Here is an 18,017-nt window from a genome sequence, read left to right as displayed (position 1 = left end):
TCATTTTCAGGGTAGCCAAATTAGGCTTTGATCCTCTGTATAAACACAAACAAACCCTTTGCCTACACTTTTATATGCCCTTTATACCATTGTGTAGAACTCATTGGAGGTCACCACACAGGAACTTTTTTTTTTTTTAAGAGAAAGGAATATTATCAGAAAAGTGTACTTCCATAGCCGATCATCTGACACCCTTTAAGTGATCAAAATTAAGGATATTTAAAGCATGCATTAATCGTTGATTTACAGTTAGTTTTATCCTATCAGGGAGTAATCCCCCTTTTCTTTCTTTCTTTTTTTTTTGTTATCTTTAATCTACACTTACATGAAGAATATTATGTTTACTAGGCTCTCCCCTATACCAGGTCCCCCCTATAAACCCCTTTACAGTCACTGTCCATCAGCATAGCTACATGTTGTAGAGTCACTACTTGTCCTCTCTGTGTTGTACAGCCCTCCCCCCCATGCATGCTAATCTTAAAAACCCCCTTCTTCTTACCCCCCTTATCCCTCCCTACCCGCCTATCCTCCCCAGTCCCTTTCCCTTTGGTACCTGTTAGTCCATTCTTGGGTTCTGTGATTCTGCTGCTGTTTTGTTCCTTCAGTTTTTCCTTTGTTCTTATGCTCCACAGATGAGTGAAATCATTTGGTATTTCTCTTTCTCCGCTTGGCTTATTTCACTGAGCATAATACCCTCCAGCTCCATCCATGTTGCTGCAAAAGGTAGGACTTGCTCTATTCTTATGGCTGAGTAGTATTCCATTGTGTATATGTACCACATCTTCTTTATCCATTCATCTACCGATGGACACTTAGGTTGCTTCCAATTCTTGGCTATTGTAAATAGTGCTGCGATAAACATAGGGGTGCATCTGTCCTTCTCAAACTTGATTGCTGCGTTCTTAGGATAAATTCCTAGGAGTGGAATTCCTGGGTCAAATGGTAAGTCTGTTTTGAGCATTTTGATGAACCTCCATACTGCTTTCCACAATGGTTGAACTTATTTACATTCCCACCAGCAGTGTAGGAGGGTCCCCCTTTCTCCACAGTCTCGCCAACATTTGTTGTTGTTTGTCTTTTGGATGGCAGCCATCCTTACTGGTGTGAGGTGATACCTCATTGTAGTTTTAATTTGCATTTCTATGATAATTAGTGATGTGGAACATCTTTTCATGTGTCTGTTGGCCATCTGTATTTCTTTTTTGGAGAACTGTCTGTTCAGTTCCTCTGCCCATTTTTTAATTGGATTATTTGATTTTTGTTTGTTGAGGTGTGTGAGCTCTATATATATTTTGGACGTCAAGCCTTTATCGGATCTGTCATTTACAAATATATTCTCCCATACTGTAGGGTTCCTTTTTGTTCTATTGATGGTGTCTTTTGTGTACAGAAGCTTTTCAGCTTAATATAGTCCCACTTGTTCATTTTTGCTGTTGTTTTCCTTGCCTGGGGAGATATGTTCAAGAAGAGGTCACTCATGTTTATGTCTAAGAGGTTTTTGCCTATGTTTTATTCCACGAGTTTAATGGTTTCATGACTTACATTCAAGTCTTTGATCCATTTTGAATTTACTTTTGTATATGGGGTTAGACAATAGTCTAGTTTCATTCTCCTACATGCAGCTGTCCAGTTTTGCCAGCACCATCTGTTGAAGAGACTGTCATTTCGCCATTGTATGTCTATGGCTCCTTTATCAAATATTAATTGACCATATATGTCTGGGTTAATGTCTGGAGTCTCTAGTCTGTTCCACTGGTCTGTGGCTCTGTTTTTGTGCCACTACCAAATTGTCTTGATTACTATGGCTTTGTAGTAGAGCTTGAAGTTGGGGAGTGAGATCCCCCCTACTTTATTCTTCTTTCTCGGGATTGCTTTGGCTATTCGAGGTCTTTGGTGTTTCCATGTGAATTTTTGAATTATTTGTTCCAGTTCATTGAAGAATGTTGCTGGTAATTTGAGAGGGATTGCATCAAATCTGTATATTGCTCTGGGCAGGATGGCCATTTTGATGATACTAATTCTTCCTAGCCACGAGCATGGGATGAGTTTCCATTTGTTAGTGTCCCCTTTAATTTCTCTTAAGAGTGTCTTGTAGTTTTCAGGGTATAGGTCTTTCACTTCTTTGGTTAGGTTTATTCCAAGGTATTTTATTCTTTTTGATGCAATTGTGAATGGAGTTGTTTTCCTGATTTCTCTTTCTATTGGTTCATTGTTAGTGTATAGGAAAGCCACAGATTTCTGTGTGTTAATTTTGTATCCTGCAACTTTGCTGTATTCCGATATCAGTTCTAGTAGTTTTGGAGTGGAGTCTTTAGGGTTTTTTATGTACAATATCATGTCATCTGCAAATAGTGACAGTTTAACTTCTTCTTTACCAATCTGGATTCCTTGTATTTCTTTGTTTTGTCTAATTGCCATGGCTAGGACCTCCAGTATAATGTTAAATAACAGTGGGGAGAATGGGCATCCCTGTCTAGTTCCAGATCTCAGAGGAAAAGCTTTCAGCTTCTCGCTGTTCAGTATGATGTTAGCTGTGGGTTTATCATATATGACTTCTATTATGTTGAGGTACTTGCCCTCTATTCCCATTTTGCTGAGAGTTTTTATCATGAATGGATGTTGAATTTTGTCAAATGCTTTTTCAGCATCTATGGAGATGATCATTTGGTTTTTGTCTTTCTTTTTGTTGATGTGGTGGATGATGTTGATGGATTTTCGAATGTTGTACCATCCTTGCATCCCTGGGATGAATCCCACTTGGTCATGGTGTGTGATCCTTTTGATATATTTTTGAATTCAGTTTGCTAATATTTTATTGAGTATTTTAGCATCTACATTCATCAGGGATATTGGTCTGTAATTTTCTTTTTTGGTGGGGTCTTTGCCTGGTTTTGGTATTAGGGTGATGTTGGCTTCATAGAATGAGTTTGGGAGTATTCCCTCCTCTTCTATTTTTTGGCAAACTTTAAGGAGAATGGGCATTATGTCTTCCCTGTATGTCTGATAAAATTCCGAGGTAAATCCGTCCGGCCCCGGGGTTTTGTTCTTGGGTAGTTTTTTGATTACTGTTTCAATTTCTTTGCTCGTAATTGGTTTGTTTAACTTTTGTGTTTCTTCCTTGGTCAGTCTTGGAAGGTTGTATTTTTCTAGGAAGTTGTCCATTTCTTCTAGGTTTTCCAGCTTGTTAGCATATAGGTTTTCATAGTAGTCTTTAATAATTCTTTGTATTTCTGTGGAGTCTGTCGTGATTTTTCCATTCTCATTTCTCATTCTGTTGATGTGTGTTGATTCTCTTTTTCTCCTAATAAGTTTGGCTAGAGGCTGATCTATTTCGTTTATTTTCTCAAAGAACCAGCTCTTGGTTTCATTGATTTTTGCTATTGTTTTATTCTTCTCAATTTTGTTTATTTCTTCTCTAATCTTTATTATGTCCCTCCTTCTGCTGACGTTAGGCCTCATTTGTTCTTCTTTTTCCAATTTCGATAATTGTGATGTTAGACTATTCATTTGGGATTGTTCTTCCTTCTTTAAATATGCCTGGATCGCTATATACTTTCCTTGTAAGACTGCTTTTGCTACATCCCACAGAATTTGGGGCTTTGTGTTGTTGCTGTCATTTGTTTCCATATATTCCTTGATCTCTATTTTAATTTGTTCATTGATCCATTGATTATTTAGGAGCATGTTGTTAAGCTTCCATGTGTTTGTGAGCCTTTTCGTTTTCTTTGTAGAATTTATTTCTAGTTTTATACCTTTGTGGTCTGAAAAGTTGGTTGGTAGAATTTCAATCTTTTGGAATTTACTGAAGCTCTTTTTGTGAGCAGTATGTGGTCTATTCTGGAGAATGTTTCATGTGCACTTGAGAAGAATGTATATCCTGTTGCTTTTGGATGTAGAGTTCTATAGATGTCTGTTAGGTCCATCTGTTCTAGTGTGTTGTTCAGTGCCTCTGTGTCCTTACTTATTTTCTGCCCAGTGGATCTATCCTTTGGAGTGAGTGGTGTGTTGAAGTCTCCTAAAATGAATGCATTGCAGTCTATTTCCCTCTTTAGTTCTGTTAGTATTTGTTTCATATATGCTGGTGCTCCTGTGTTGGGTGCATATATATTTAGAATGGTTATGTCCTCTTGTTGGACTGAGCCCTTTATCATTATGTAATGTCCTTCTTTACCTCTTGTTACTTTCTTTGTTTTGAAGTCTATTTTGTCTGATATTAGTACTGCAACCTCTGCTTTCTTCTCTCTGTTGTTTGCCTGAAATATGTTTTTCCATCCCTTGGCTTTTAGTCTGTACATGTCTTTGGGTTTAAGGTGAGTTTCTTGTAAGCAGCATATAGATGGGTCTTGCTTTTTTATCCATTCTATTACTCTGTGTCTTTTGATTGGTGCATTAAGTCCATTTACATTTAGGGTGACTATTGAGAGATATGTACTTATTGCCATTGCAGGCTTTAGATTCGTGGTTACCAAAGGTTCAAGGTTAGTTTCTTTAGTATCTTACTGCCTAACTTAGCTCGCTTATTGAGCCGTTATATACACTGTCTGGAGATTCTTTTCTTCTCTCCCTTCTTATTCCTCCTCCATTTTTCATATCTTGGGTGTTTTGTTCTGTGCTCTTTTTAGGGGTGCTCCCATCTAGAGCAGTCCCTGTACGATGCCCTGTAGAGGTGGTTTGTGGGAAGCAAATTCCCTCAGCTTTTGCTTGTCTGGGAATTGTTTAATCCCACCATCTTATTTAAATGATAGTCGTGCTGGATACAGTATCCTTGGTTCAAGGCCGTTCTGTTTCATTGCTTTAAATATATCATGCCATTCTCTTCTGGCCTGTAGGGTTTCTGTCGAGAAGTCTGATGTTAGCCTGATGGGTTTTCCTTTATAGGTGACTTTTTCTCTCTAGCTGCCTTTAAAACTCTTTCCTTGTCCTTGATCTTTGCCATTTTAATTATTATGTGTCTTGGTGTTGTCCTCCTTTGATCCTTTCTGTTGGGGGTTCTGTGTATTTCTGTGGTCTCTTTGATTATTTCCTCCCCCAGTTTGGGGAAGTTTTCAGCAATTATTTCTTCAAAGACACTTTCTATCCCTTTTCCTCTCTCTTCTTCTTCTGGTACCCCTATAATATGGATATTGTTCCTTTTGGATTGGTCACACAGTTCTCTTAATATTGTTTCATTCCTGGAGATCCTTTTATCTCTCTCTATGTCAGCTTCTATGAGTTCCTGTTCTCTGGTTTCAGTTCCATCAATGGCCTCTTGCATGTTATCCATTCTGCTTATAAATCTTTCCAGAGTTTGTTTCATTTCTGTGATCTTCCTGACATCTGTGATCTCCCTCCAGACTTCATCCCATTTCCCTTGCGTATTTCTCTGCATCTTTGTCAGCATGTTTATGATTTTTATTTTGAATTCTTTGTCAGGAAGACTGGTTAGGTCTGTCTCCTTCCTTGTTGTCTCTGTGATCTTGGTTTGCCTGTAATTTTGTGTTTTCATGGTGATAGAGATAGTTTGCAGAGCTGGGACGAGTGACAGCTGGAAGAGCTTCCCTTCTTGTTGGTTTGATGCCTTCCTCTCCTGGGAGAATAGCGACCTCTAGTGGCTTGTGCTGGGCAGCTGTGCTCAGACAGGGCTTCTGCTTCCTGCCCGGCTGCTATGGAGTTTATCTCTGCTGTTGCTGTGGGCGTGGCCTGGCTCGGGCTGCTGCTCCAAAATGGTGGAGCCCCGTTGGAGGGGGAGCGGCTGGGAGGCTATTTATCTCCGTAAGGGGCCTCCTTGCTCCCTGCTACCCAGGGGGTTAGAGTGCCCATAGATCCCCAGATTCCCTGCCTCTGGACTAAGTGTCCCGCCCTGTCCCTTTAAGACTTCCAAAAAGCACCCGCCAAAACAAACAATGACCACACACCAAAAAAAAAAAAAAATGGCCATTCGTTTTTCTTTATTCTCCCGCACCAGCCTCAGGCACCCGCTCACTGGTCTTGCTGCCCTGTTTCCCTAGTATTGGGGTCCCTGTCCCTTGAAGACTTCCAAAAAGCATTCACAACAATAAAACAACAACAACAACGAAAAAAAAAGGTCCGCTTTTCTTTTGTCCTCCGGCGTCGGCCTCAGGCACCCGCTCACTGGTCCTGCTGCCCTGTTTCCCTAGTATCCAGGGCCCCACGCATGCACTGTGTCTGTGCTTTGGTGCGGATGGCTGGGGCTGGGTGTTCAGCAGTCCTTGGCTCCCTCTCCCTCCCTGCTGACTCCTCTCCACCCGCCAGGAGCTGGGTGGAGGGGCGCTCGGGTCCCACTGGGCTGGGGCTTGTATCTCACCCCCTTTGCGAGGCGCTGGGTTCTCACAGGTGTGGATGTGGTCTGGATGTTGTCCTGTGTCCTCTGGTCTTTATTCTTGAAAGAGTTGTCTTTGTTATATTTTCATAGATATATGTCGTTTTGGGAGGAGATTTCTGCTGCTCTACTCATGCCGCCATCTTGGCTCCACCCCCTCGGAAAATATATTTTTAACAGTTGTTTCCCCATTAAAAAAATATTATGGGGATAATTTGGAATAATCTGAAAAATTGCTTTAATATATTTATATATTTTTTCTAGGCTTTGCTATGCATATTGTTAACATTGTTTACACAACACACAGTCTTAAAAATAAAGGTAAAAAAACTTTTAACATTTAATCATAAACATGTTATGTTTATATAAACTCTTCCTACACATCATTTAAAATAACCAACATTCTCTGAGGTGAATATAGCATATTAACCATTCTATTTTTCTTTGACATTTAGATGGCTGTCAGGATTTGGTATGAGACCTGCTTTACATTTTTTTGCATAATTGTTTTTGCTTATAAACCTACTATATTCCCAAAAGCATCAAGATTTTCCTCAGTTTGGGGAAAACCCAACGTTCTACCCACGGGCGGCTGCCCTGTTCTTCCTACAGCCTCAGGTGAGTTACCTGCTCAAGTGGTTAGTCGTCCATGCTGACTCTTTTGACCTTCAAACTCATAAAATCAAATCATTGTTAAATAATTACCAAACTTGGTTACTCACAAGTATCCCAAACCTAAAGTCTTCCAAACTTAGTCTGTTATCTTCCTCTGCCCACAACTTTCTTACCAGTATCGGTACCTGTCCCCCAGCCATCCCAGGAGGAAACCTGGGGGACGCCTTCCCCTTCCATCCTGTACAGACCGAGCCAGGCCTGGGTTCCGGGGTCTTTGCTGTTGTTCTTGTCTGTCTCCTCTCAGTTCTCACCAGCACACTGGGCTTCCAAGCCCTCACCATCTCTCCCCTAAGCTGTGCAGTGCCTCCTACTTGGCCCCCAATCCATCAGTGCCACCCACTTAAATTCTTTCCCCTCACTACTGCTACATGACCTACCCGTAACAAGTGATCATGATATTTCCCTGCTCAAAATCCTTCTCTGACCCTGTATTGCCTGCGAAATAGACTCTGCACTTCTTAATAAAGTGCATGGGGCTCTTTGGCACCTTCTGCTTGTGCCTGTTCTGCATTTGTTACTATAGTAATAGATGTTTACAGTTTCCCCTGAAGTTCCCATGCTCATCAGGGCTTTTCCACCTGTTTGTTTATTAGGGCTTTTTCTATCTGGAATTTCCTCTGCACTTTTTTCCTACTGTTTAATTATTTACTGTCCTTCAAATTGAAGTTCAAGCATCAGCTCCTTCAGGAAATCTACCTTGAAGTTCTGGAGTGGGCCAGTGGCCCTTATTTCTGCTCCACTTTAAACTTACTTTTAAACCTACTTTCTGAGTATGTAAAGTTTCTTATGATTTTATTATCACTAGTCTTTACATGTCTTCTTCTGTTTTTAATTTCTGTTGATGCCTCACACACTTGCTAGATTTTATGAAGAGCTCATATATGGCTGAACTTGAACTTTGAGAATCCTGAGGAACCTGAATTGAGATGATCTGACTTGGTTTCTGCTGGGGGCTAAGAGTCACTACCAATCAGGAACCATTTCAAGGTAATTTTTTGCATTGAGATATCTTAGACTATGAGTGTCGCATAAATCCGAATTCCAGCATGAAACATTAGGGAAGACTATTAAAATCCAGTGTCAGTGCTGTTGGGCAGTGACTGTAATGGGGTATGTAGTGGGGACTTGATAATGGGGGGAGTCTAGTAACCATAATGTTGTTCATGTAATTGTACATTAATAATACAAAAAAAAAATCCAATACCAACAGATACAGACTGGTTTGCTTGTTGGTCCACTTGGCCAGCATATAGATTTTTCTGTGTATCTTTTCAACTAAATATATATCCATTTTTGAGTGCTTGGATTTATGCATAGGTCTCAGGCTCACCTTCCCACTTTGTTGTGTTCAAATGCTATCACTTGGCTAACCAACAGAACTCTTGGTTCCCAGGTATACACCTGAGCTTTTCAAAGTCCTCTCCTGACAGCTCATTTCACAGCATTTTTAAAAATCTATTTTGGTTAAAAACTATCTACCATGTCAGGCAGTCACAATGTTAACAAACGAAGCTCTAGATTTTGGGTTTTGGCACCTTCCCAGGGCATTCCTGGCTTCTGTGTTGGCTTAGCATTTTAATTTCAGTGTGTGTGTGTGTGAGTGCGTGTGTGTCTGTGTGTGTGTGTGTGTGTGTGTGATCACTTAGTACTTCCCCTACTTTCTTTTGAATTTAGCAATGTAGTTAAAAGTATGTTTGAGGGGCGGATCCAAGATGACGGTGTGAGGAGAGCAGCGGAAATCTCTTCCCAAAACCACATATATTTTTGAAACTACAACAAAGAAAACTCTTCCTAAAAGAGAGACCAGAAGACACAGGACAACAGGCAGACCACATCCACACCTGCGAGAACCCAGCGCCTTGCAAAGGGGGTAAGATACAAGCCCCGGCCCAGCGGGACCCGAGCGCCCCACACCCCAGCTCCCAGCGGGAGGAGAGGAGTCGGAGCGGGGAGGGAGAGGGAGTCCAGGACTGCTAAACACCCAGCCCCAGCCATCCGCACCAGAGCGCAGACACAGTGCATGCGTGGGGACATGGATATTAGGGAAACAGGGCAGCAAGACCTGTGAGTGGGTCCCTGCAGACGTTGTACCTGGGACAAAGAAAAGCGAGTGCTTTTTGGAAGTCTTAAAGGTACAGGGACCACACAGCCGGACGGAAGCATCCTGGGACACTTAGTCCAGCAGGGAATCTGGGGATCTCTGGGCACTCTAACCCTCTGGGCAGCAGGGAGCACGGAGGCCGCTCATGGAGATAAATAGCCTCCTGACCGTTCACCCTGCAACGTGGCTCCACCATATTGGAGCAGCAGCCCCAGCCAGGCCACGCCCACAGCAACAGCAGAGATAAACTCCATAGCAGCCGGGCAGGAAGCAGAAGCCCTGTCTGCACGCAGCAGCCCTGTACAAGCCACTAGAGGTCGCTGTTCTCCCAGGAGAGGAAGGCCACAAATCAACAAGATGGGAAGTTCTTCCAGCGGTCACTCGTACCAGCTCTGCAAACTATCTCTATCACCATGAAAAGGCAAAACTACAGGCAGACAAAGATCACAGAGACAACACCTGAGGAGACAGACCTAACCAGTCTTCCTGCAAAAGAATTCAAAATAAAAATCATAAACATGCTGACAGAGATGCAGAGAAATATACAAGAGCTAAGGGATAAAGTCTGGAGGGAGATTACAGATGCCAGGAAGGAGATCACAGAAGTGAAACAAACTCTGGAAGGATTTATAAGCAGAATGTATAAGATGCAAGAGGCCATTGATGGAACTGAAACCAGAGAACAGGAACTCATAGAAGCTGACATAGAGAGAGATAAAAGGATCTCCAGGAATGAAACAATATTAAGAGAACTGTGTGACCAATCCAAAAGGAACAATATCCATATTATAGGGGTACCAGAAGAAGAAGAGAGAGGAAAAGGGATAGAAAGTGTCTTTGAAGAAATAATTGCTGAAAACTTCCCCAAACTGGGGGAAGAAATAATCGAACAGACCATGGAAATACACAGAACTTCCAACAGAAAGGATCCAAGGAGGACAACACCAAGACACATAATGATTAAAATGGTAAAGATCAAGGACAAGGACAGGGTATTAAAGGCAGCCAGAGAGAGAAAAAAGGTCACCTATAAAGGAAAACCCATCAGGCTATCATCAGACTTCTCAACAGAAACCTTACAGGCCAGAAGAGAATGGCATGATATATTTAATGCAATGAAACAGAAGGGCCTTGAACCAAGAATACTGTATCCAGCACGACTATCATTTAAATATGAAGGAGGGATTAAACAATTCCCAGAGAAGCAAACGTTGAGGGAATTTGCTTCCCACAAACCACCTCTACAGGGTATTTTAGCGGGACTGTTCTAGACAGGAGCACTCCTAAGACTGAACAGATGTCACCAGAGAAAATAAAATCACAGCGAAGAAAGGAGACCAACCAAATACTAACTAAAGACAAAAAATAAAATCAACTACCCACTAAAAGCAGTTAAAGGAAACATGAAAGAGCACAGAATAAAACACCCAACATATAAAGAGTGGAGGAGGAGGAATAAGAAGGGAGAGAAGAAAAGAATCTCCAGACAGTGTATAGAACATCTCAATAAGCTAAGTTAGGCAGCTGGTGGGAATGTAAATAAGTTCAACCATTGTGGAAAGCAGTATGGAGGTTCCTCAAAATGCTCAAAGTAGACTTACCATTTGACCCAGGAATTCCACTCCTAGGAATTTACCCTAAGAGTGCAGCACTCCAGTTTGAAAAAGACAGATGCACCCCTATGTTTATCACAGCACTACTTACAATAGCCAAGAATTGGAAGCAACCTAAGTGTCCATCAGTAGATGAATGGATAAAGAAGATGTGGTACATATACACAATGGAATATTATTCAGCCATAAGAAGAAAAGAAATCCTACCATTTGCAACAACATGGATGGAGCTAGAGGGTATTATGCTCAGTGAAATAAGCCAGGTGGAGAAAGACAAGTACCAAATGATTTCACTCATATGTGGAGTATAAGAACAAATGAAAAACTGAAGGAGCAAAACAGCAGCAGAATCACAGAACCCAAGAATGGACTAACAGGTACCAAAGGGAAGGAACTGGGGAGGATGAGTGGGTAGGGAGGGATAAGGGGGGTAAGAAGAAAGGGGGTATTATGATTAGCATGCATAATGTGGGGCATGGGAGAAAGGGGAGGGCTGTACAACACAGAGAAGACAAGTAGTGATTCTACAATATTTTGCTATGCTGATGGACAGTGACTGCAATGGGGTTTGTTGGGGGGAACCTGGTATAGGGGAGAGCCTAGTAAACATAATATTCTTCATGTAATTGTAGATTAATGATAACAAAAAATAAGAGGGAAAGAAAAGGGGGATTACCCCCTGATAGGATAAAACTAACTGCAAATCAATGATTAATGTATGCTTTACATATCCTTAATTTTGATCTTTCAAAGGGTGTCAGATGATCAGCTATGGAAGTAGATTTTTCTGATAGTATTCCTTTCTCTTAAAAACAAAAAAAGCAGTTACTGTTTGGTGATCTCCAATAGGTTCTTCACAATGGTATAAAGGTCATATCAAAGTGTGGGCAAAGGGTTTGTTTGTGTTTATACAGAGGATTCAAAGCCTAAATTGGCTACACAGAAAACGAATTAAGATACGATATGAAGAAGAACTTCCAACATCAACATCCTCTGGAAGAGTCTTACCAGAAGATGAACATCAAAAAACTTCAGCAAAGATCCCGGCGCTGCTGCAGTTGTAGCTGCATCCATCCCACCGGTTCCTGGACTTGCCATGGGAATGAAGAAGGAGATATCTAAGCTGGCCTGTGCATACAGTAAAACAACAAATTTGACTGGATCTATACTGTCAGAACTCAACCAAGAATTAGGAGAAGTGCAAGTTGCAGTGCTCCAAAATCGTGCGACTATAGACTATCTACTGTTAAAAGAACACATGGGATGTGAACAGTTCCCAGGAATGTGTTATTTTAATTTGTCTGATTTTTCTCAAACTACTCAAATTCAGTTAGACAATATCCATCATATCATTGATAAGTTTTCACAAATGCCTAGAATGCCTAACTGGTTTTCTTGGTTTCACTGGATATGGCTGGTAATTGTAGGTCTGCTTTTGTTATGTAGCTGTATTCCTATTATGTTAATGTATGTGCGCAATTTAATTAGTAGTTTAAAACCTATACATGCTGAAGTTACTCTACAAGTAGATATGTCAAAGAAATAATCAATCTTTCCATGTTTTCTTCCGTCTGCTACTTCTATAGCTTTTCTTCTTCCTTCCTAATTACAACCCTTAAATAGAATTTGTGCCTCATATTGAAAATTACCGAGTATCGTAATTCTTCCAAGTGGTAAAGATACCTCAAGACAAATGCTGGGCATAGAAGCCACAGGGCATAAATCTCCAAAGAAGTAAAAAACTAACCTTTTCAAAGAATATTGCTTCTCTCTCACTTACCAACTTTACATCTCCCTGTATGGCCCCGGAAGATGACTGGTTAGCCAGAGACGGGTAAGATTCCTCAAGGGAGGAACAACCTAAGACAGGCACAGTCGCAGGGGGGCCATCAGGTGAGAATTTGGGGATCAACAGAGGTGAGGCTCAGAACCTCACCCCCCGTTTTGAGAGAAATCTTTTGCATCCGTGGATGTTTTGTTGCCCTTGTCTAGCTTGGATTAATACTTAGCCTACAGGCACACACCTCATCATCTACATTTGCCCTCTTACAGCACTAAACTATGTTTTCTACCTTTATCTTGCATCTACCTGCCACTTCAGCATTTTATTAAAAAAATAACAATAATAATACTAAGGGAGAAATGTGGGATTCACATATAAATCATGTATAAAAATCAAACAAATAATCATATCTGACTTGATTGTTTATAGTTCATAATGCGTGATCAAACCGAAAGTTTCTGTGATGACTGCCCTTGCACTGTTCACCATGTAAGAACTTATTCACTATGTAAGACCTTGTTCATCATGTAAGAACTTGTTTGTTATGCTTCAGAAGATTGGAGACTGTTGAGATATAGGCTTGGGATTGATTAATGACTGTGCATTGAGTCCCCTCTACAGAATTTTATTGTTGTTGACAACCATTTGATCAATAAATGAGAGATGCCCTCTCAAAAAAAAATAGGATTAATTGAGACAATGAAGATAAATCAAGTTGTCAGCGCTGCTTCTGATGCATATTAAATGAATCATCATCATAAAAAAAAACTATGTTTGGAAGTAATATCAGTGCAAATGGTGAAGAAGGGGCCTCCCAAATTTCTTCCCTTCATAAAAGCAAGAAGAACACTGGCAAAATGGTCAGAATCAACTTTTTCAGAACTGTGAACATTAACCAAAGGCTTGCAGCAATCTGGGGAGCATTTTATTCAAGAATATAGGCTGAATTTTAGTGAGAACAATGAGCCTTTGAGTGAACTTTTGCCCTATTCCTGGGGAAGAATCACATTCTCCCCAGCTTCATGGCAGCCTCCAAAGCAAGCATCCTGCAACCATGGTGAAAATGAGCTTCCTGGATGACACCGAAGGGGACAGAAGCTAGCTTTAGTTCATTCCAAGTCCTATTCCCAGAGAAGTGTCATTGTTTGACCAATCTAGTGGGTTCTTAGAAGACCCCACTCACAAGACTGTCTTTATCAGACCAGACTTGGACTGTATCTACCCTTTACCCTGGGGACAGTTGCTGAAGACAATCAGAGGCCATTGTTGGACATCAGGGCTGCCTGAGGTGCAGATAACAGTTGGCGCAAAAGAAAAATCTGTGAATGAGAGTCCAAAAGGAGCTTTAAAAAGCTGTGACCTATTCCTGGGACTCTAGAAGGCTACCTGCACGTCTAGGGCTGTACACAAGCCGAGGGCTTTGCATACTTAGGAAAGCATTGAAAAGGCCCAAAGCTAACCTCTGGGGGACCTTGAGATTCTGCACAAAAGAAAATGTAGGTTATGGTGTTGTAATAGTCTGGCAGAGTGTTGGAGTCCTGCTCTAACCCGCACACAAAGCCCTTTGTAACAACTGAGAGACTTGCTGGTTCCAGGCATCCGAGGGAATCCCTGTCCAATTATTAGCCAACCAAGTCGATGTCAGTGGTCACGCTGCACAAAGAATAGAGAGTTTGATAGGGAGAAAGCAGGATATTCTCCTGGCCTGAGCTCAGGCTGGAACTTTCCATTCTTCACAAAATGGAGATGGTATTAAGATGGCAGATCTCACATGCTAACACCGAGGAAGGAGAAATTCTGAGTTGTAGTTGTGATCTTATTTAAAAGGCCCAGAGACATGGGAAGAAACAAGGGCTCTGCCCTCCGGAAGAGTTTCTGAGTCCCTCTTCAGCCCCTTATGCAGATGGGAAGGCGCAGGGCTCGGGTCTCCCTACCGCCCTGTCCCAGCTCAGAGGAGGCGCTGGCACAGTAGCGGTCTGTCTTTAGAGCAGGTCTTTCTATAGTTTGGCCTTGTCATCGACCTGACATTGGTCAGTGATCATAGTGTATTCATTTTTGTGTCTTACAAAGTGATTTACTGAAATATTAAATAAATAATGAATTTCTTTTTCCCTGTCTTCAACTGTGACCATTCAAAATCAGAACATGTACCAACACAGACTATCAAACTGGTCTTTCTCAATTCCTCTCTTTGTGGTAATTTTTTTTATTTTTTATTATTCATTTATTTATTTATATTTTTTTGAGAGGGCATCTCTCATATTTATTGATCATATGGTTGTTAACAACAATAAAATTCTGTATAGGGGACTCAATGCACAATCATTAATCCACCCCAAGCCTATATCTCAACAGTCTCCAATCTTCTGAAGCAAAACGAACAAGTTCTTACATGATGAACAAGGTCTTACATAGTGAATAAGTTCTTACATGGTGAACAGTGCAAGGGCAGTCATATCACAGAAACTTTCGGTTTTGATCACGCATCATGAACTGTAAACAATCAGGTCAATTATGACTATTCGTTTGATTTTTATACTTGATTTATATTCTTTGTGGTAATTTTTATATTATAATTTCCATACAGACATTTCTAATGCTTCATCTACATTAAAAAATTTTTCTTTCCATATTTGTTTTCATTTGTTTGGCCTTTGTTTCCACCTTTCAGATTTACTTCACAGGAGTATATTTTAATTTATAGCTAGTATTTGGTTGTTTCCTCTCAATTCTTTGAAATTATAACTTGCATCAATGAAGTATTTTTTTTTCTGTGTCCTGTATCAATCTTGCCTATTTCAGTTAAATTTATTATTAGCCAGAAAACATTCAGCCCTCCGGTCATTCTCTCCAACCTACAGGGAAAGCCAAAACTTCAATGTAACCGTCAGAATCAAAGTGTCTAAGAAGCACCCCCTCCTTTGGATACCAGAGAAAAACTAACAGCCTGGACAGTCTGCCCTAAGGTCACCCTGGGATCTCGGATCTTGGCACCCCCACCCCCATCTTAAGGAGAACAGTGTCTGAGTTTAAGTCTGCCATCTGCAAGAAGCGTGTTGTATCCCTACGATGCTCTGCTATCATCTCAGGACCGCCTGGAATCCACTGTTTGGGGTTGCCATGGACACAGGGTTCTTAACTCCAGTACTGCCCGGTAGAGGCATCAGGTGAAGACCTGGAGGTAGGTGTCTGCGGACAAGGGGGTCCCATCCCCTCTATGCCTGCTAATGTTGCCCTCGTCCTCCTAGAGTGAGAAGAGCGTAAGGTTTTAGAGGGACAGGTGGAGGGCGGGGGAGGAGAAAGGGCGGGGAGAGGAGGAAGGATGGGGTTCTTCGGGGCCCACAGGCAGAAAGGTCTGCCTTAGGCTCAGCTGTGAGGGGCACTCTTTAAGTGCCTTCCTCCTCCTGGGGACCTCCCGGAATCCCCTCCCTCCTGGGTGGTTGGGGGCAGGGGCACTGGGACAATGGAGGCCCAAATAGCGCAACAGTGTTGCTACCCAGGAATTGGGCGGGGCCTAGAGTTGACTTGACGGTTTGTGTGGGGCCTGAGTGAGGAGGGGGTGGTTAAAAATAAAAAGGGAGAGACGTTATCCTGAAAGGTAGCAGGAGAGAAGCTGCCACCGGGATCCCTACTCAGGTTCACTCCCACTTAGGAGAAGTGTCTGAGTCACCACACCCTCCGGTGCCAAGCTGTCCCTGTGCCCAGCCCCTTCCAGGCGCAAAAGCAGCCTTACCTGCAGGTGACCGGATCCTGGCCGAGCGAGCGCAGGGGACGCCAGGAGTCCGTCTGTACCCTGGCCTGTTATGGTTGGAGCAAAAATAGGCAGAAGCCTGAGAGCTGAGCGTGAGCTGGCGCTCCTGTTCACTTGTAAAGACTGTTTACAGGTAACTGTGCCCCAAGCCCAAAATTCAGAATGAACATTTATATTCATTTTGGTCTATTTTGGAAAAAAATGTGCTGCCGGGCAGCTGTGTCTGGGAGGTCTCTCCCTGTGCACTAGGTGAAACTTCCACCTGGACTGGGGAGGGTTCTCGACTGAATGAGAGAGAATTCTCCAGCAGGTCGGAAGAGCGCAGGCGAGGAAAGAATGCGGAGCGAGAGGAGGGAGGAGGGCGAGAATGGCGGCGGCCTTGCGGGCACCTGAGGGCAGGACAGTGCAGGGTGGGGGGTGCGAGCCTGCTGACCTCCGCGTAGGGACCTCTCCCTGGACAGCTCCTGAAGCCAGGGTCACCTGGCGTCCCCTGTCCGCCCGGATCTGCACAGGGCGGGCACCAGCCCCACCACGCCGCGACTCAGGGAGCCGCAGAGCCCAGGATGGAGTGAGATTATGTTCCCAGAACATCCCCAAGAAGGGAGATTCTCAGGCAGGCTCCTGCAGCTGCAGCTGGGTCAGGGTCACCCAGGCGACAGGGACACACAGGCCCAAACCTGAGCTCTCAGCAGCCCCCCGCCCCTCTGCCTACTCACCAGAAATAAAGTGGAGATGAGGTGAGACTTGGAAATAGAATGAAATAGCAAAGAAATAAAGACGCTTATCACTGTAAAGGCGCAGAGAGACAGAACACAATTAAGTTGAGCAGTGAGAAAGCTTTATTTAAACACCCACTTGAAGAGAGAAAAAGTGTGGATGTCCTCAGGAGGCACTGAAAGGTTGGGGGTTCCTGCTTTTAAGGATTTTTCAGGAATGTGACAAAGGGCCAGGGGTGTAGTTGTCAGGTGGTGTCAGGAGGCTTAGGTGGGAGACACCATGCCTCCTCCTGTTACCAGTCCTCCAGCTGATTCTTAAAGTAATAAGAATATGCTTAGTGCAAGAAGTTTATTGATCCCCTTCCTCCCCAGGATAGTGACTTCCCTCTGGGGACATGTCAGTTAGGACCACCTGCCTTGCCCCAAGGCGGGCCGAGTCATTGTCTGCTAAAGAATGTATCAGGGATCTTACTTCCTTACTGGCTCTTGAAATGGAATCTTCTCTCCTTTTCTTACTATATTGTTTATATCTCAGCTTGTTTGGAAAATTAATCATGATGCCTGTCCCCTGTCTCTGCCCTCCATCACAAGTATTTTTCTATTTCTTTTGTTTTTCTCTCCTGACTTAAAATAGGGGCTTGTGGCATGGTTCTGGCTGCCTCAGTGTAGACATGCTCACTTGGCAATGTCCTTTTATTTCCAGTGACTTCTAGTTTTCTTGGGTGACGTAAATCTGCTCTGTGAATTGTTGAGGGGCCATCTTTGCTTTTCCACCCTTTGATATATTCTACAGAATATTTAAGGATGGAAATATCACAAATCACTATGATGATGTAAAATTGGTTTGAAATGGGCTTTTTTTCATTCTGTCTGCATTTTATGTAGCAAGTGGGCAATCTTTAAAATGTCTTATACTTGACCTAAACTTAAAGTTTATTGTTTTATTTAAATTTTTTAAGTTTTCATTGAATTTTATTGAACGTTCAAAAAATGTTTTCCCTTATTTCTTGAATTAAAATACTAAAGGCAAATACAGAATGTATGTTTCACAGCATTGAT

At 42.3% G+C, this 18,017-nt stretch overlaps 1 protein-coding gene across 15 annotated transcripts in view; it reads left to right on the top strand.

Annotated features, from left to right (window-relative positions):
- Nucleotides 1-18,017, top strand: part of LOC108409459 (phosphatidylinositol 3,4,5-trisphosphate 3-phosphatase TPTE2-like) — a 74,030-nt gene that overhangs the window by 4,045 nt on the left and 51,968 nt on the right. For 11 of the 15 annotated variants that reach the window (XM_073229805.1, XM_073229800.1, XM_073229803.1 and 8 more), the window contains exons 2-7: nucleotides 633-723; nucleotides 6,775-6,937; nucleotides 7,856-7,981; nucleotides 8,669-8,864; nucleotides 15,353-15,672; nucleotides 16,197-16,375. The gene's annotated coding sequence lies outside the window, so the exon portion shown is untranslated. Of the gene's footprint in view, nucleotides 1-632; nucleotides 724-6,583; nucleotides 6,641-6,774; nucleotides 6,938-7,855; nucleotides 7,982-8,668; nucleotides 8,865-15,352; nucleotides 15,673-16,196; nucleotides 16,376-18,017 lie in introns of all 15 variants that reach the window. The other 4 variants (XM_073229781.1, XM_073229796.1, XM_073229789.1 and 1 more) reach the window with 4 other exon arrangements.

This window comes from Manis javanica, chromosome 1 (assembly GCF_040802235.1).
Source record: "Manis javanica isolate MJ-LG chromosome 1, MJ_LKY, whole genome shotgun sequence".
In the NCBI taxonomy this organism is placed as follows: domain Eukaryota; kingdom Metazoa; phylum Chordata; class Mammalia; order Pholidota; family Manidae; genus Manis; species Manis javanica.
Note: the sequence above shows the minus strand (reverse complement) of the source record. Positions and strands in the feature narration are given on the sequence as shown.